Genomic DNA, 20,102 nt, shown 5'->3' with positions numbered 1-20,102 from the left:
TCCCTTCCAATAAACAAGTGACCATATGAGCTCTCCTCCCCAAGTCCTCACTGGCCCTTTGATACTTCCACTCTGGATCTTGATCTGGAACTGCTATACCTCCTGCCATATATATTATGGTTCAGATTGTCAGCCAATTCCTTATCTGCCTGGGCCCTAGCTGTCCCCAAAACACGTTGTTTCTCTTCCACTGTACAACACAGAAACTACAAAACATGAAAATCCTGCCAAGTTAAACTATAGGTTGGAGTTAATTTCTCAAACTCATCTATGAATTTTCCTGGATCTTCAGAGAAAAGACCAAACTTCTCTTTATATAGGGCCACATCAGGCAGAAAAGGGGATATGTACTCTCACAGTGCCTTCTTCCCCATTCGCCACCTCGTTAAGTGGACAAAGGTTTCCTGTTGGAGGTTGATAGGAGGCTCCACTATGAGTGGTACTTGCTGGGCTAAGTTCCTCAGGGAGTGGTGGGTACAGAGTGGGACTAGACGGGTAAGAAGGATGGGATGAAGGGTTCTCAATACAGCTTTCAGGTGGACTAGAAGGAGAAATGACCGACGCATCTGAACCTTCAGAGCTGACAGAAGGAGGTTCTGCTCCACCCAAAAATGCCCACTGAATCAGGGGGGCTTGCATCAAAGGATCATCTAGTATGTCTAATTCTTTTTCTTCCTTTCCTCTCATCAAACATGATGCACGTTATCCAAATAACAAATAAATGTATAACCGAGCTGTGACTCTTAGATAAACCACAACATGGACTCCAACACAAAAAAGTATTGAATAAGGCAAGGAAATGAAGAGGATTTAGATGGAAATAAGCAGAGCAAGCAGATTCTGGGCAATAGCAGATGAGCAAAGCCAGTTTGCCCAAATCCAAGAAAGGAAAGAAGTGTTTTGTTTTGTTTTTTTAGTGTGCAAAATGAAACAAAACAGCAAGGAGAAAAGTCCCCTGATTTCCATCCTAGTGCTTCTCAATCACATTTAGTTGGCATAGCAGCAACAAAACATAAACACATTTGCCAGGCATGGTCGCTCACATGTGCAATCCCAGCACTTTGGGAGGCCAAGTTGGGTGGATCACTCGAGGCCAGGTATTTGAGACCAGCCTGGCCAACATGGCAAAACCCTATCTCTACTAAAATACAAAACTTAGCTAGGTGTGGTAGTGGGTACCTGTAATCCCAGCTACTTGGGAGGCTGAGGTAGGAGAATTGCTTGAACCCGGGAGTTGGAGGTTGCAGTGAGCCATGCCACTGCACTCCAGCCTGGGCAACAAAGCAAGACTTCATCTCAAAAAAACAAAACAAAACAAAAAACATCTATCTAATCTTATTGCTCATAGCTATTAAATACCAAATCTCAACCAGCAATTTTTGTGCCCTTCTGTGGTCACGAGAAATATGTTATAGGAAAGGGGTCTCGATCCAGATCCCAAGAGAGGGTTCTTGGATCTCATGCAAGAAAGAATCCAAGGCAAGTCTGCAGTTTAAAGTAAAAGTAAGTTTATTAAGAAAGTAATGAAAGTACAGCTACTTCATGGATAGAGTAGAGCGTTCCTGAACGTAAGAGGAGAAACGCGACCACCCTAGGTACAATGCTTTTATATATATATATATATGATTAAAAAAAGATTTTCAGGAGATGTGCTCTGCTGCAAGGGTTTGTCATAAAGCATTAATTTTCTTAATTACTATATTTTGCAAGAATTAATATTATTATTTCTTTTTTGAGACAGTCTTGCACTGTCACCCAGGCTGGAGTGCAGTTGTGCCAACTTGGCTCACTGCAAGCTCTGCCTCCTGGGTTCACGCCATTCTCCTGCCTCAGCCCCCCAAGTAGCTGGGACTACAAGCTCCCGCCACCATGCCCAGCTAATTTTTTGTAATTTTAATAGAGATGGGGTTCCACGGTGTTATCCAGGATGGTCTTGATGTCCTGACCTTGTGATCCCCCTGCCTCAGCCTCCCAAAGTGCTGGGATTACAGGTGTGAAGAATTAATACTATTTTTAAAGCAAAATAATTTTTAAAGCAAAATTAGGAATGCCTTTGTTCTCCAGATATCAGAATATCTGGAAACTCCCAAGTCTGGGTCTGTTTAGTAAACGTTATTAATTTGTTCCCTTAACTATAAACATCTAGAGGCTAGGAATGTCTAACTTTTTGGGAATGCAGCACAGCAAGTTATCAGCCTCATTTTCCTAGCCCTCACTCGAAATGGAATCGCTCTGATTTGAGTGCCTCTGACAGTGCCCTGAGCTAAATTTCTGATTGGAAGTCTTTAAGAGCTACATCCAAGCTGGTTTTTTAAAAATTGATTCATGTTGGAAGTGAGAGCAAAACACTGAAGTGTTTTGAACAACAGTGGGGGTGTTCTGACCCCACCTTCCCAAGACTGACTGAATGCACCTCATTGATCATCCCTAGTGGATAATTGCCAAATCTTGCCATTCCTCATGGAATTGTGGTCGCAACTTAAAGGCAATGCAATTCACCCTCAACCATCTACACTGTTTGGGGTCACCTGATCTGAATTAACGAAAAAACAAATGGTTGTGATTTTAAAAGAAACCCTGTGATTCTTTTCCCTCACGTGCAGAAACTTAAACCAGTCCTACACAGCTGTTGTTGCTAGGAATTCCTAGGGGACCCGCAGTCTTGCCTAGATAAGGATGATTTGCAATTAGCATTAGCTGTTGTTGGAGTAGAGCTGCTAGAAGTGTTTGTATGGATAATTCTCTTGAGTATTTTGCATGGTTTCCCATCCTAGCTCCATCTTCTCCCTACCCCGAGTCTGGGTAAGGCTATTAATTTATTAGTTCTTTCTAGGATGAAAAGATTTGTTTGTCAGAGCAAAGGTAAACACCCGCACGGCCCGAGGGACCGAGTTTAATTTGGAGAATGTGGACTTGTGTGAGCTGCAAGAAGGGTAGAGAGGCAGAGCCGACAAGGTTATTGCATTAATAACTATCCGCAGGGGTGGACCAGACCTGGCCCCAGCTGAGTGCCTCCTAGCACTGAGGAAAGCAGAACCAAGCTTTGCAACAATAAACTCTCCGTGCTCGAAGAGACTGCCCACCTCTAACAGGTGCTTACCCAGTGTACTTGAAATCCTCCAGCCACAGGGAACCCATCACTCCCACTGCTGCCTCATCGGGTGCTGGGTACTCTGATCATGAAGAAGAGTTTCTTTCTGACTGAGGCATATACTGTTCCTCTCTAAATCCCTCCCCAACTCATGGTTCTTCTCTCTCAAGCCAGGTGAGGGAGCTGATTTCATCTTTTGTATGACAGCCCTTCAAAAATTGAAATCTGCTTCTGTAGAATCACAGAATTTTATAGCTGGAGGAAACTTCAGACACAAGTCCTGTTACAGAAGAGGAAACTGGCACAGAGAGGAAATGGCGCTTGCATAAGATCTCTTGGTAAGTTACTGGAGAAATCAGTGTCCAAACCCAGACTTCTTGACTTCTGGATCAGGAATTTGTAGTGAATTATGTGAGGGGATACCAGGTCTGGATGTGCAGGCTGTGCATTGTACAATCACAAGAGCAACTCCTTCACCTTTTGGTCTACGTATGGTGCCACCTGGGGTGTGCAGTGCACAGGCTGCTTGGCTATATGTGAAGGACGTGTTGCCTTGGTCTGTACTTTTTAAAAAAATTTTTATATCAATAGCTTTTGAGGTACAAGTGGTTTTTTTGTTGTTGTTGTTACATTGGTGAATTATATAGTGGTGAATTCTGAGATTTCAGTGTACCGGATACTCAGCTAGTGTACATTGTATCTAATGTGTAATTTTTTATTCCTAGCCTCTCTCCCCACCCTTCCTCCCTCCCTCCTTCCCTGCCTTCTGAGTCTCTGAAGTCCATTATATCATTCTGTGTGCCTTTATGCACTCATAGCTTATAAGTGAGAACACATGGTTTTTGGTTTTCCATTCCTGAGTTACATCACTTAGAATAATTGCCTCCACCTCCATCCAGGTTGCTGCAAAAGACATTATTTTATTCCTTGTTATGGCTGAGTAGTACCCCATGGTGTATATTTATCACATTTTCATTATTCACTCATTAGTTGATGGGCACTTAGGTTGGTTTCACATCTTTGCAATTGTGAATTGTGCTGCTGTAAACATATATGTGTGGCAAGTGTCTTTTTCATATAATGATCTTTTTCCTTTAGGTTAGATACCCAGTAGTGGGATTGCAGGATTGAATGGTAGACTTTTAGTTCTTTAAGGAATATTCATACTATTTTCCATAGAGGTTGTACTAATTTACATTCCCATCAGCAGTGTATAAGCATTCCCTTTTCACCATACCCATGCCAACATCTATTGTTTTGAAACTTTTAAATAATGGCCATTCTAACAGGAGTAAGGTGGTATCTCATTGTGGTTTTAATTTGCATTTCCCTGATGATTAGTAATGTTGAGCATTTTTTTCATATGTGTGTTGGCCATTGTATATCTTCTTTTTAGAAATGTGTATTCATGTCCTTTGCCCACTTTTCGATGAGATTTTTTTCTTGTTTGAGTTCCTTGTAGATTCTGGATACTAGTTCTTTGTCAGATGCGTAGTTTGCAAATATTTTTACACATTCTGTGGGTTGTCTTTTTACTCTATTTCTTTTGTTGAGCAGAAGATTTTTAGTTTAATTAGGTCCCTTTTTTGTTTTTGTTGCATTTGCTTTTGGGGTCTTAGTCATGAATTCTTTCTTTGCCTAGGTCGATGTCTAGAAGAGTTTGGCAATGCTGTCTTCTAGAATTTTTATGATTTCAGATCTTATATTTACATCTTTCATCCATCTGGAGTTCATTTTTGTATAAGGTAAGAGATAGGGATCCATTTTCATTCTTCTATATGTGACTATCCAGTTTTCCCAGCCCCATTTATTAAACAGGGTGTCATTTCCCAATTTAAAATGTTTTTATATGCTTTGTCAAAGATCAGTTGGCTGTACATATTTGGGTTTATTTTTCGGTTCTCTATTCTGTTCCATTGGTCTATGTGCCTTTCTTTTTTTGTTTGTTTTGTTTTGTTTTGTTTTGTTTTTTGAGGTGGAATTTCGCTCTTGTTGTCCAGGCTGGAGTGCAATGGCATGATCTCGGCTCACCACAACCTCTGCCTCCCAGGTTCAAGTGATTCTCCTGCCTCAGCCTCCAGAGTAGCTGGGATTACAGGCATGTGCCACTGTACCTGGCTAATTTTGTATTTTTAGTACAGACGGGGTTTCTCCGTGTTGGTCAGGCTGGTCTCGAACACCTGACCTCAGGTGATCCACCCACCTCAGCCTCCCAAAGTGCTGGAATTACAAGCATGAGCCACCACACCCAGCCTATGTGCATACTTTAATATGAGTACCATGCTGTTTGGGTAACTACAGTCTTGTAGTATAATTTGAAGTTCAGTAATGTGATGCCTCCAGATTTGTTCTTTTTGCTTAGGATTGCTTTGGGTATTTGGGATTTTTTTTTGGTTCCTTAAATTTTAGGATTTTTTTTTAATTCTGTGAAAAATGATGTTGATGTTTTGATGAGAATTGTATTGAATCTGTAGATTGCTTTGGGGAGGTATCATTTTCACAATATTGATTCTTCCAATCCATGAACATGGGATGTGTTTCCATTTGTTTGTGTCATCTATGATGTCTGTCAGCAGTGTTTTGTAATCTGTAGAGATCTTTCACTTCCTTGGTTAAGTGTATTCCTAAATATTATAATTTTTTTGCAGCTGTTGTAAAAGGGATTGAGTTCTTGATTTGATTCCCAGTTTGGTGGTTGTTGGTGTATAGCAGTGTTACTAATTTGTGTACATTGATTTTGTAACCTGAGACTTCACTGAATTCCTTCATCAAATCTAAGAGTCTTTTGGAGGAGTCTTTAGGATTTTCTAGGTATACAGTTATATCATCTGCAAACACAGATATTTTGACTTTCTGTTTTCCAATTTGGATGCCCTTTATTTCTTTCTCTTGTCTGATTGTTCTGGCCAGGACTTCCAGAACTATGTTGGATAGGAGTGGTGAAAGTGGGAGTTCTTGTCTTGTTCCTGTTCTCAGGGATGCTTTCAACTTTTCCCCATTCAGTATGATGTTGGCTATGGGTCTGTCATAGATGGCATTTATTATTTTGAGGTAAGTCTCTTCTATGCTTAGTTTGTTGAGGGTTTTTATCATAAAGGGATGCTGGATTTTGTTGAATGCTTTTTCTGAATCTCTTGAGATGATCATATGGTTTTTGTTTTTAATTCTGTTTATGTGATATCACATTTATTGACATGTATATGTTGAACCATCCCTGCATCCTTGGGATGAAAATCACTTGATTATGATGTATTATCTTTTTAATGTGCTGTTTGATTCAGTTAGCTAGTATTTTGTTGAGGATTATTGCATCTATGTTCATCAGAGACATTGGTCTGTAGTTTTCTTTTTTTGTCATGTTCTTTCCTGATTTTGCTGTCAGGGTGATACTGGCTTCTTAGAATGGTTTAGGGCAGATTCCTTCTTTCCCTTCTTTCTCATTTTTTTAGAATAGTTTCAGTAGGATTGGTACCAATCCTTCTTTGAGTGTCTGGTAGAATTCAGCTTTGAATCCATCATGTCCTGGGCTTTAGTTGTTGGCAATTTTTAAATTACTAATTCAGTCTCACTTTTTGTTATTGGTCTGTTCAGAGTTTCTGTTTCTTCCTGATTTAATCTAGGAGGGTCTTATGTTTCCAGGAATTTCCTCTAGGTTTTCTAGTTTGTGTGCATAAACGTGTTCATAGCAGTCTCAGATGATCTTTCGTATTTCTGTGGTATATCAGTTGAGTATCTCAAGTTTCATTTCTAATTGAGCTTATTAGTTTTACGGGGGCTGAGGTGTCAGGAAGAGACTCTATCGGATCCTTTGAAACACGTTTCATTGATCCCCCACCACCTACACCTTCCCCTAAGTCTTCTTCCAAAATCTTTCACAACGAAACAGTTGTTCCGCCTCCATCTAATGACAAGACCAAGGTAGCTATTGTAGAAGTTAAAGACCTAAAACAAACTTTGGCAATTGAGACAGGATATCAAGATACGAATGCCTGGTTGGCATGGATCAAATATTCCATCCACACTTGAAACAAAAGCAATTGTTATGCTTGTGCACACAGCAGGCCGGAGGACCAGGTTGTCCCATTTCCACTAGGATGGTCCTTCAGTCGACCAGGCATGGGCTGTATGGTAGCTCTTTTCCAGGATTCCACAGCCCGGGGTAACAAGTCATGCCAAGCTCTCTCTCTGCTATATCCTGAAGTTCGACACCCTGCGGGTCAGCCGCCGAGGGCCATCCAGCCTCCGTCTCCCGCATAGTCTAAGCTAATTCCAATTAGCTATTTTAAAGAGAGCAGGGGTATAAACCAGAGTGGCAGGGTGAGCAGTTTCAGTGGGAAAGATAGTTATGGAACAGGTGACTAAAAGTGACTCAGGTCAGAGCAGGTGACCAGGGGTGACTCAGGATGGAGCAGATGACCAGGGGAACAGATGTGAACTACTGATTAGAACTGGTGGAAAAGGTTGTTTACTGAAACTAGGGGCAAGGAGATGAGGAGAACAAGGAAGTTCAACTTTAAAATGGAGAACAAAGAACTGAACATACTGACATACTTACTATTTGAAGAGAAAGTTAGAACTCACTGTATTTAACAATTTTCCCCTTCTTGAATTTTACAGTTCTTTCTCTTCAGACTTCCTTAACATGTGTTGGCTTAGTTCTGCTTGATTCTCTAAATGAAGAAGCTTCTCGGAATAAGGTAGAGGAGAGTTAAGGGAGGGTGTTTTGTTTTTTTCTTAGATGGAGTCTTGCTCTGTCACCCAGGCTGGAGTGCAGTGGCGTGATCTCTACTCACTGAAAGCTCCGCCTCCTGGGTTCACACCATTCTCCTGCCTCAGCCTCCCAAGTAGCTGGAACTACAGGCAGCCACCACCACATCCAGCTAATTTTTTGTATTTTTAGTAGAGACAGGGTTTCACCATGTTAGCCAGGATGGTCTCAATCTCCTGACCTGGTGATCCACCTGCCTCAGCCTCCCAAAGTGCTGGGATTACAGGTGTGAGCCACCATGCCCGGCCAAGGGAGGTTTTAGTAAGTGCTGTCTCTCTGAGTCTTTGCACCAGCCCATGGATGCATGGTATGACACAATACCTGACAAGAATGAGTACACCTACTATGGCTGTGAGAGAAGTAAGAGTTGAGGCTGTGATTCCTTTCCATTTACCAAACCATTTTCCTAGCCACCATGTGAAGGGGTCATTTACTCCTGAGTTTTTGGCTAACTCATTGGACAGAGCAGTTAGACCTTGCAATGCCTTTGTTATACTTCCATCAGGGGCAGTATTGTTTGGGACGAAGGTGCAACACTGAGTTTTAATCATGACACAAACTCCTTCTCTTTCTGCTAATATCATGTCTAAGGCTGTTCTATTTTCCCAAGCTGTCTGGCTAGTAGCCACTAATTGCTCAGCTATTCCTTTAACAGCACCTCTAGTGTAGTTAATAAACCACTGTTGGTTGTAATAAATGTAATTTATCCAATCTATGTTTTTATTGTCACCTACCAAAATATTGACTCAAATCCTATTTGATCTCGAGATTTAACTTTATCTGGTACTCCTCGTGGGACTCCAATTGCATCTAAGTAAACATGAGAGTCGAAAGACCCATAAGGAGCTTCTCTTGTTTTACAGTGTTGTATTTTTCTTCTCTCTGGTTGATGAAATGCCAAGGTGAAAGGAATAGCCAATTGGACTACAGCACAAGTGCCACTCCAGTTACTTGGCAGAGTGTCCAGTAAAGGTTCACCACAATACCACCTTACATATGCTCGGGGATGAAAAAGGGCCGATTGATTGGTAAGCTCTTGAAAATTCTTAAGCTCACCTCATCCCTTCAGGTCTCCAAGGAACACTAAGTTTCCCCCTTGTCATGAGAGACATGAAGTGAACTTAATGTCGGGAGACGGAGGTTGGATGGCCCTCGGGGGCTGACCCGCAGGGTGTCGAACTTCAGGATATAGCAGAGAGAGAGCTTGGCATGACTTGTTACCCCGGGCTGTGGAATCCTGGAAAAGAGCTACCATACAGCCCATGTCTGGTCGACTGGAGGACCATCCTAGTGGAAATGGGACAACCTGGTCCTCTGGCCTGCTATGTGCACAAGCATAAGAATTGCTTTTGTTTAAAGTGTGGATGAAATATTTGATCCATTCCAACCAGGCATTCGTATCTTGATATCCTGTCTCAATTGCCAAAGTTTGTTTTAGGTCTTTAACTTCTACAATAGCTACCTTGGTCTTGTCATTAGATGGAGGCGGAACAACTGTTTCGTTGTGAAAGATTTTGGAAGAAGACTTAGGGGAAGGTGTAGGTGGTGGGGAATCAATGAAACGTGTTTCAAAGGATCCAATAGAGTCTCTTCCTGAAACTTCAGCCCCCATAAAACTGACTTAAAGAAGGGAACCAGCTTGGAGAAGGGGAAGAATTTTTAGGGTTTGGGATAATAACCTGTATTGGGTTGCACTACAGTGAGGGGTTTAACTGACAGTTAGGGGAAGCTGTTCCTTTAGTAAAATGAACGTATGGTTTTAGGAAATTACAACTACTGGTTAGGGCAGCCCATCCTTGCTCTTTAGTGGTCTACAGAACATTGGACCAACTATGGCATAAAAGCTCTGGATTGGGGGTGGGGGGCAAGACTCCCAGTTGACACTGGGGTCTTCATCGAAATCTTCCCAGACTAAATGATCCCAATTCACTAGTGTCCAGTCTGAGGAGAGCCTGGAAGGACAGATGTACTTTTCTGAAGTGGAGAGCTATCTTTGACTTGGCCAGTCTCCACACGGTATAACAAGGCAAGCATCAAATGTAATAGTTTGAGGCAAAATTTACTTGGTTACATTAATAGCTAGGTGGTCAGTAATAGAGCGAGGAAATAAGGAGTAATGGGATAGATGAAAGAGAGTTAAATTTTTCTTAGCTTTAGTTTGGTAGGGTTTTCCCCTGGGACTATGGCCCAGAAGCGGCAGCATTTTCTTGACTCAGGTGTGATGGGTCCATCCTCTCTCTGCTGTCCGGTCTATGGTTTCAGTACTTAGGAGCACTAGGCCAGATCCTTCCCAGGCCAGCTCCAGCTTCTCCTCTTTCCAGCTTTTGATGAGGATGTGATCCTCAGGTTGATGTTGATGCACTGGGAGCTCCAGGGGTGGTGCCTATGCTAAGAGAACTTTAGTTTTAAGAGAAGAGAAAGTAGAAGACAGGCCAAGTATATAATTTTTAAGAAATTGATCTTTTGTTTCAAAGGTAGGATTGTCAGCAGTGGAGTATAAATAAGGCAATCCGTAGAGCATCTCATCAGGAGAAAGACCAATATCTTTCCACAGGGCAGTTCAGATTCTTAGCAGGGCAATAGGAAGGCTCTTGGCCCATGGTAACTGAGTATCCAGAACCAATTTTGTTAAGTGGTTCTTTAAAGTCTGATTTATTATTTCTACTCTCCCTGATGAAGGTAGATGCCAGGGAGTATGGTATTCCCACCTAATGTCTAATGTTTGGGATAGCTTTTTAATTATGTGTGCGGTGAAATGAGTTCCATTGCCTGAGTCAATATTTTCTATTAGTTCAAACCTGGGCACTATATTTTCAATTAGGGCTTTGACTACATTATTGGCTGTTGCATTTGAAAAGGGAATAGCTTTGACCCAGTGAATAAGGTGATCTACTGTCACTAGTAAGTATTTTAGACGACCTATTGGAGGCATTTCTGTGTAATCAACTTGGATACTTTGGAATGGCCTTAAGCCTGGACTCCTTCCCCCAAGGGGTAATCTTTTATAGTTTATTAGGTTTTGTGGGTTTTTTTTTTTTTTGTCATACTAAACAACTGTCTGTACATGTTTGGCCAGGATATAAATTCCTATGCACCCATAAACCCATAAACTCTGAGAACTGCATCACACATGCCCTGGGGCCCCCAATGGGTCCCTTGATGTGGTTGGGACAAGATTTTCCTCATAAGGGGTTTGGATAACATTTCTCTCTGGTCTGGCAATATCTATTTTCCTTCTGAATTCTCTTTAGCACTTATTTTTATTAGTTTTTAGACCAAAGAAAGCCAAACACCATTTTACATTTGACAATGCTTCCTATATGATTTTTATACCAAATAAGCTAAATTTCACCTTTATATCAGTGTGCTATTAATGTTAAACTCAATTTTAATAAAACCTGTAGACATATTTGTCCAATTTTAATGTCTAACCATAAGGTAAGATTTTTATACACTCTTTTTAACCCTTTATAATTTGTTAAAGAACAGGTTAGTGCTTTAAGAAAAAAACATTGTGCTTTTATTTTAATGTTCAATTTACAGAAAAACTGGATGATACCCCTTTCACTTTAGGCAGTATGTTCACACAAAGAATTTCCTTTACAATTAACGTTTCAAAACTTGCATAAACCTTCAAAACATTTTTTTAACCTTTTAATGTAGGTAAAAATCCACATTCTTATGCCTCCTAATAATTTAAAGTATATTTTACTTTCCTTACACACCTTGCATGTAAACTGTTTCTTCAATAGTTTTACATTCAGGAGGCCTAATTTTAAATTATACAACATTTCTTGCATAGATTCCCTTTTAATACATTTTTCATGACTTTCACGGACAATCTTTGACATGCCTCAACTTTCTGACTTTTTGTAAACATCCCTTTCTTTAAACAACCCGTTAATTTACTTTAGGACAAGAATTTACCGTATAAGACTCTTTTTACATCAATTCTCCTTTTTTTAATGTCAAAGATGATAATCGTTCTTTCCCAAAGCAAACTTCCTTTATGTCTGTGGACTAAACTGCCTAAGGCCACAAGATTAGAAGTGGGGATAATACATGTTATACTGTTAACTTTTACTTTTGTTGAAAACTTTGTAAGTTTGGGATTTTAATTATGTGCTAGGTGTAGAGCCTAGGACCTAGACAGAAGTGCAGATAAGGTCGGGCTTATTCTGCATTTAACTCCGTGTGTCCTAGGTTTTACCTACCTGCAAAGCAGGCCAGTGGTACAGCTAAGAAATGGTCACCTGTTTGGCTATCTGGTCTGCTAGGTTATTTCCTCAGCTTTCAAAAGGCTTTTCTGGTGTCCAGGGACATGGACAATAACTATTTCTTTTGGCGACTGAAGGTTATTTAATATTTGGGTGACTAATTCCTTGTGGACTACGTCTTGGCCTTTGCTATTAGTAAGACCTTGTTCAGTCCAAATTTTTCCAAATGTATGAGCCACTCCACAGGTGTACTTAGAATCAGTATAGATGGTTCCTTCCTGGTTCTGTAAGTACTTTAAGGCTTGGCTGAGTGCAAACAGCTCACACGTTTGAGCAGACCAATTATTAGGCAATTTTCCTGACTCTATTTCTACAAGAGTTTCTCTATTAATTACTGAATACCCATGGTGTCATTTTCCCTAAATCACCCAGGAAAAGCCATCTATAAATAAGTGTTGTCCTGTCCTGAAGGGAGTTTCTCCTAGGTCTGGTCAGACTGCTGTATGGTAATCAATTAAATCTAAACATGTGTGATCTTTCTCTAGATTTGGATCCCCTTTTAGGAAACCTGCTGGGTTAAACGAATTATCAGTGGTTAATGTTAAATCATCTTTTTCTACCAGAATAGCCTCATACCTTAAGATTCTTGAGTCAGTAAGCTACCTTTTTGCTTTCTGACTTAGGATAGTCCTGACCTGGTGAGGTGTGCTCACAGTGATGTTTCCTCCAAAAGTTATTTTTCTACTTTCTTCTGTTAGCAAAGCAGTTGCTGCTACAGATTGAATGTATCTGGGCCATTTGCAGGTTACTGGGTTTAGGATTTTTGATAGGAAGGCTACGGGTTGCAAGTGGCCTCCATACTCTTGGGTGAGTACCTCTAAGGTTATGCCCTTGTTTACACTGACAAAAAGATGGAATGGCTGCTTAAGGAGGGTAAAGCTAGGATAGGGGCAGTTACTAATAGATGTTTTAACCTTTCTACCTGTTGGATTTCTGATAATTGCCAAATGAGGGGTTTGGCCCATCTTGCATGAGCTTTTTGTATAAGGGTTTTGTTTTTAGGGCATAAGAGTCTGTCCATAGATGACAGTATCTGACTAACCTTAAAATTTTCTAAGTTTTTGTTTAGTCTCTGGCAGAGGCAAGGATATGAGGCCTTTAATTCATTCAAGCTCAATTTTCTGTTTACCTTTGCTAATTAAATGACTTGTTCTAATATTTGACTAAATGTGGAGACTCCGTAAACCCCTGGGGGTAAGACTGTCCATTGGTATTGCTGTTTTCAACCAGAGTGAGGGTCTTCTCACTCAAAGATAAATACGTCCCGGCTGCCCTCTACTAATGGACAAGCCCAGAGGCATCTTTTAAATCTATTACTGTAAACCACTGGTGACTGTATGAGATCCTACTGATAATAGTATAAGGATTGGGAACAACAGGCTGTGTAGTTTGGACTATTTGATTAATAGCTCTAAGGTCTTGCACTAACCCATCTGGCTTCTTCACAGGCAGTACTGGAGTGTTATAGGGAGACATACAGGGTTTAAGAAGCCCATCACAAAGAAGATCTTCAATTACAGGTTTTAAATTTACCCTGGCTTCTAAAAGAATAGGGTATTGCATTCGCTTTACTACTTCCCTAGGGGTTTTTAATTTAACATGAATCAGAGGAATCTAACTTTCCTCAATTCCGGTCTTTTGACCATATCTCCGGATGAATGTGTTCTTCATCTGTGGTGGTGAGCAAGATTAGGGAGGGGAGGGGAGGAATTTTCCATGATTGATTTGGAGGCCTAAGCCTAATTCTAGCATTAAATATCTTCCTAATAGATTTGTCTCTGTGTCCAGAATTGACAGAAATTTGATATTAGCTGATCAGTTTTTGGATTTTACTCCTGTCTCCTCTAAGATTTTTTGTTTTAAACGCTTCTCCTTTTACTCCTGAGATAAAAAATTATTGTGAACAAGTTACACTGGATGGAAGATAACAAACCGAGGAGTGAGCTGCTTCTGAGTTGATTAAAAAGGTAATAAGCTTAAGTTTAGATCCCACTTCTAAATTTATTAAGGGCTTTTGATGGGACTTAAGATAAAAAAAGATAGAGCCCCTGACTTCCATAGTCTTCTTCAAAAGCTTTAAGTGGGATGACTTTTTCTTTCTTTTCTTTCAGGACATTGTCTTTTAAAGTGACCTAATTTTCTGCATCTGAAACATTCGTTCTGTCCCTTTTTTTTTCTACCTTTGAGTCTTCTGGCTTTACTATTTCGTACTCTTTATATTGCCTGGAGAGTGGGGGTTTAGGTTCTTTATAGGTTCTGGCCCCCGGGTACTTTATTATATGGTGGAGAGCACAATTTTTGCTTTCTGCTTTTGTTTTTCCTTCATCTCTTTTTACATATACTTTTTGGGCTTCTTTTAGAAGCTCTTCTGTAGGTCTATCTTTCCAGTTCTCTATCTCTTGTAATTTCTTGTTAATATCTGGCCAACTATTAGTTACAAAATAAAGCTTTAACATCCCTTATTTGAGGGGAGTCTTCTAATTCTAGACCTACATATTTCCTCATTTGCTCTTGAGTCTTCCTAGGAATTTTATAGGTCTTTCATCTTTTCCTTGTTGTATATTGAAAGCTTTTGTAATGCTTTGGATGTGGGCTACAGACTCTCGAATTCTTTCAATTATCATTTCTCTAAGGTTTTTTTCTTCTTCTAATATTTTAACGTTAGGCCTAGGGGACTATTAGGGGGAATATTATTGTTGTTAACTTTATCCTTTTTATCTCTTACCTTACTTGGGGTATTTCCCATATTGGGTCCTGGTTAGGCTCAATCTCTCGTGTTACAGATGTCTTACCTATCCTCCTCTGGGGGCTTGCTAGGGCTATTAGACTCAATCTCTCATATTAGAGCTGTCTCGCCTATCCTTTAGCCCCACCTGCTGGAGGCTCCTTGCATTCACACACACTTTCATCCCCCAGAATATCCTGACCACCAAGGAAATACTTTGCTGCCCTGTGATGTTTCTTACCTTGGTCTGTGCACAGAATTACCTGGTCACCATGGTATGTGAGGATCCTTTCCCCCAGGTTGCCAGCCGGTTTCTTTCTGCATTGCTGAGTCCGGGTTTATTCATCACACCAGGTGGGTCTCAATTCCTTACCCCCGAGGCCGCTGCAATGAGGCAGCGGGCCATGTCTCCTCATGGGAGAGGTCTAGACCCTCCCCAGAGGAGAATGGGAATCCCAGATGGGCCCCCAAATTTGCTAGAAATAAATTTTTGGTGCCGCAAAAGAAATAGCACTCAAACACGAATTTTCTCAGCAAGGCAATTTTACTTCTATAGAAGGGTGCATCTCTTAGATGGAGCAATTGCGAGAGCACACCTGAACAAGGGAGGGGGAAGGGTTCTTATGTCTGATACAGGTAACCCCTACTGCTGTGTCTGTCGTTCCCCTATTGGCCAGGGTTGGACCACACAGACTAAGCTAATTCTGACTGGCTATTTTAAAGAGAGCAGGGATATGAACCAGAATGGTGGGGTGAGCAGTTTCGGTGGGAAGGACAGTTATGGAACAGGTGACTAAAGGTGACTCAGAGCAGGTGACCAGGAGTGACTCAGCATGGAGCAGGTGACCAGGGGAACAGATGTGAACTACTGATTAGAACTGGTGAAAAATGTTGTTTACTGAAACTAGGGTCAAGGAGACAAGAATGAGGAAGTTCAACTTTAAAATGGAGAACAAAGAACTGAACATACAGAACTCACTGTATTTAACACTATCTTGGAGAATGTTCCACCTGCTGATGAGAAGAATGTATATTCTACAGTTCTTTGGTAGAATGTTCTGTAAATATCTAAGTCCATTTATTCTAGTGCATCATTTAAGTCCATTGTTTCTTTGTTGACTTTCTGTCTCTGATTTGTCTAGTGCTGTCAATGGTGCATTGAAGTCTTCCACTATTATTGTGTTGCTGTCTATCTCATTTTTTAGGTCTAGTAGTAATTGTCTTATGAATCTGGGAGTTCCAGTGTTAGGTGCATATAAATTTAGGACTGTAATATCTTCTTCTTGGAGTGATCTTTTTATCATATAATGACTTTCTTTGTCTTTTTTTTTTTTTTTTTTTTTTTTTACTGTTGTTGCTTTGAAGTCTGTTGTCTGATATAAGAGTAGCTATGCCTGCTTGCTTTTGGTTTTTATTTGTGTGGAATATCTTTTTGCTCCCTTTACCTTGAGTTTACATGAATCCTTCTGTGTGAGGTTAGTCTCTGGAAGACAGTAGATATTTGGTTTGTAATTTTTTAAAATCCATTCTGTATCTTTTAAGTGGAGCATTTAGGCCATTTACATTCAACATTAATATTGAGATGTGAGATACTGTTCATCATGTTAATTGTTATCTAGATTTTTTTTCATTGTGTTATTGTTTTTAGGCCCTGTGAGTTTTATGCTTTCAGAAAGTTCTATTCTGGTGCATTTTGAGCTTTTGTTTCAAGGTTTAGAACTCTTTTTAGAGTTTTTTATAGTGCTAGTTTGGTAGTGACAAATTCCCTCAGCATTTGTCTGAAAATGACTTGTTTTCTCTTTCATTTATAAAACTTAGTTTTGCTGGATTCAAAATTCTTAGCTGACAGTTATCCTGTTTAAGGAGGTTGAAGATCAGACCCTAATCCCTTCTGGCTTGTAAGGTTTCTGCTGTCAAGTCTGTTCTTAGTCTGATGGGTTTTCCTTTATAGGTTACCTGATGCTTTTATCTTACTGCTCTTATAATTCTTTCCTTCATTTTGGCTTTAAATAGCTTGATTACTATATTCCTTGGTGAAGATCTTTTTGCAGAGAATTTCTGAGGAGTGCTTTATCTAAATCTAAATCTCTAGCCAGGCCAGGGAAGTTTTCCTTAATTGTTCCCTCAAGTAAGTTTTCCAGACTTTTTGTTTTCTCCTCTCCCTCAGTAACACTAATTATTCTTAGGTTTGGCTTTTTTTTTTTTTTTTTTTTAACATAATCCCATATTTCTTGAAGACTTTATTTCTTTTGATTCTTTTTTCTTTATTTTTATCTGATTGGGTTAATTCAAAAGTATATCTTCACACACTGAAATTCTTTCGTCCACTTTTTACAGTCTATTGTTAAAACTTCCCATGACATTTTGTAATTCCCTAAATGTGTCTTTCATTTCCAGAAGTTGTGATTGCTTTTTCTTTATAATATCTATTTCTCTAGAAAATTTTTCATTCGTATCTTGAACTGCTTTTAAAATTTCTTTGATAGTTTCCACTTTTCTCTAGTACCTCCTTGAATAGCTTAATAATCAACTTTCTGGCCTGGCGTGGTGGCTCACACCTGTAATCCCAGCACTTTGGGAGGCCGAGGCAGGCAGATCACGAGGTCAGGAGATCAAGACCATCCTGGCTAACACGGTGAAACCCTGTCTCTACTAAAAATACAAAAAATTAGTTGGGCGTGGTGGCGGGTGCCTGTAGTCACAGCTACTCAGGAGGCTGAGGCAGGAGAATGGCGTGAACCTAGGAGGCAGTGCTTGCAGTGAGCCGAGATTGCACCACTGCACTCCAGCCTGGGCAACAGAGTGAGACTCTGTCTCAAAAAAAAAAAAAAAAAAAAAAAAAGAAAGAAAGAAAAAGAAAAAGAAAAAAAAATCAACCTTGGAATTCTTTATCTGGTATTTCAAAGATTTCATCTTGGTTTGGATCCATTGCTGGAAAGCTAGTGTGATCTTTTGGGGGTGTTATAGAACCCTGTTTTGTCATATTACCAGAGTTACTTTTCTAGTTCCTTTTCATTGGGGTAGCCTATTTCTTCCAATTATTCTTGAATTTATGTTTGATTTGACTGTTTTTAAAATTTTTCCCCTTAAGGATGTGACTTTAATGCTTATAGTTAATTATAGCCTAATTCGGTTATTGGTGCTTTCAGGGGTGAAGACTCTGTAAGAGTGCCTTGGTTATAGAGATTCTTTGCATGATGACTTTCTCATATGCTAGTTGTAGTAGCAGTGTGCTCCATGTGTGAGCAAGTTCATTGTCTTCTATGGAGTTGGAATGGTAGAGGTCTCTTGACGTTTATCTCATTCCCCTCTGGCATGTACTTTTTAATTTATTTTCCTCCATTATTGTATTTACTGGTTTGATGGTCAGGCTTCAGGCCAGTAGGGGAAGTATCCCTGGGTAAGAACCCACTGTGGCTAAAGCAGGTGGGTAAGTGCAATACCCAATGATGGGCAGAAGTCCCAGCCTTGACAGAGGTGGCTGGAGGAGCTGTCAGTGAGTTGCACTGAGGTCTTATCGGGGGAAGGGTTGGAGCCACCTCAGTTATCCTGCCAGGTCAGCAGGCAAATGATCCACCTTTCACACACACTCCTGTCCCAGTGCTCCACATGATCAGGCTACAGAGTTTAGCTAAACTACTCTACGCAGGATTCAAAAAATATTTGTTTAAAATTAATGTTTTTGGATTAGTTCCTTGGAAATTACACTTAGGAAGTTTCAGATTACATTACTCACACAGACGAGACATTAGAAAAATGCCAAAGTGGGCACATCCACAGTTAACAGGATTTCAAACCTCAGAATAAAATGTGTAGAAGGTGATTATGCTTCCCAGCACAGGGCAGGTTCTGGGAGTGCTCCCAGGTTGCACACTCAAATACAAAATGTTAAGAGGTAGTGTCCAGGCAGATTCTTTTGTACCACAGGACTCACATGTTTTAAAATGTTCGTCATTCTTGGTGGTCAAAGGTCATACCAGGAAGAGTTAAGATAACTTTACTCAGAATCCTAGCCTGACTGAATCAGGGTGGTAGTGTTGACTGCTACCTTCAAGGACATTCAAGGATTTATATAATAGGAAATGTTGCCATCTTCCTTACCTCCCCCAGATCAGATCCACTTGCACAGATAACTTAAGCAGAGACATATTCCAAATATTTAATATACCACACTTACAAATTAGAAGTACAGAAACTTGCTCTATGCATAGAAGTGTAAGTAAAATTATATTATCCACTGTGGGGGTCTGTTCTTTCTGAGGGAGTTTCTGGGTAAGTATATGGAGCAATACAAATGTGCTGTGATAACAGAAAAAGAACATTTTCTGTTCCTGTTTTCTTACACTGAAATGACACATTAAAACCATAATAAATGGCAGAAAGAGTGGCTCAGATTCTACCAGAAAAAACCTAATCAAAGACTTTTCACGAGTTAACAATTCTCATAGGTTTCCATCAACATTGTTGGGCATTATTCCGCATTCTGGATTATGTTGTGCATCACTTTTATGCAACTCCTAGATTCCTTTCTAAATAATATGGAATTAAACATATCTGCTTAATGCTATGTGATAAAACTGCTCATTTACCATTCCAGTATATTTTCTGAGGATGCTCCAGATACCGGAGTATCTGGAAAACAAGGGAGAGGGCAAACTTGTTCTGAAAGAAAAAAAGTTCATTTTAATGCCATTGACATTGGGAAGGACAAACTGTCGTTTGTCTATTAACATGAGAGCTGCAGGCACACAGGTATTGAGACACTTTTAAAATGTTCCTCGTCATAGACAGGGCTTTAGACAGAGCCAGTCTGGGATTGCACCTGTTCACTGCTACTTTGGCCCCTGAAAAGTTTTGTAGCAAATCATCTGGCCCTGTCTTTTCAGCACTGTTCTGATCTGAAGTCAGTTCTCTCAGTCCTTTGGGTCCAGCTGTCGGACCACCTCACAGGCCTACTCGCCTTTCATGTCCTGGCACCTCTGACCCTGTCGTTAGATTCAAGGCACACCTACCATGTTCTAATACTTAAATTGTTGTATAGCTACTAAGTAATGTAAACTAAATGCCATCACAGAGCCTAGCTACAGATTTTTAAGAAGTGAAATGGGAAAATGGAAACAAACTGTAAAAGCCAAAGTAAAACCCAGGCCCTGCATGGTACACTAGTACTTCCTCAAGGGCACTGAATTGAACAAAATTTGGTAACTCTGGGTACACTGGAAAACCCTTTACAAATTAGCC

General features: G+C 40.2%; 1 pseudogene; it reads left to right on the top strand.

The window, feature by feature from the left end:
* Positions 1 to 19,591, top strand: part of LOC112619306 — a 42,665-nt pseudogene extending 23,074 nt beyond the window's left edge.
* Positions 19,592 to 20,102: the final 511 nt, after the last annotated feature.

The sequence above is a fragment of the Theropithecus gelada genome, chromosome 2 (genome assembly GCF_003255815.1).
Source record: "Theropithecus gelada isolate Dixy chromosome 2, Tgel_1.0, whole genome shotgun sequence".
NCBI lineage: Eukaryota > Metazoa > Chordata > Mammalia > Primates > Cercopithecidae > Theropithecus > Theropithecus gelada.
The sequence above is the reverse complement of the archived record's forward strand: the minus strand, read 5'-3'. Positions and strand labels throughout refer to the sequence as shown.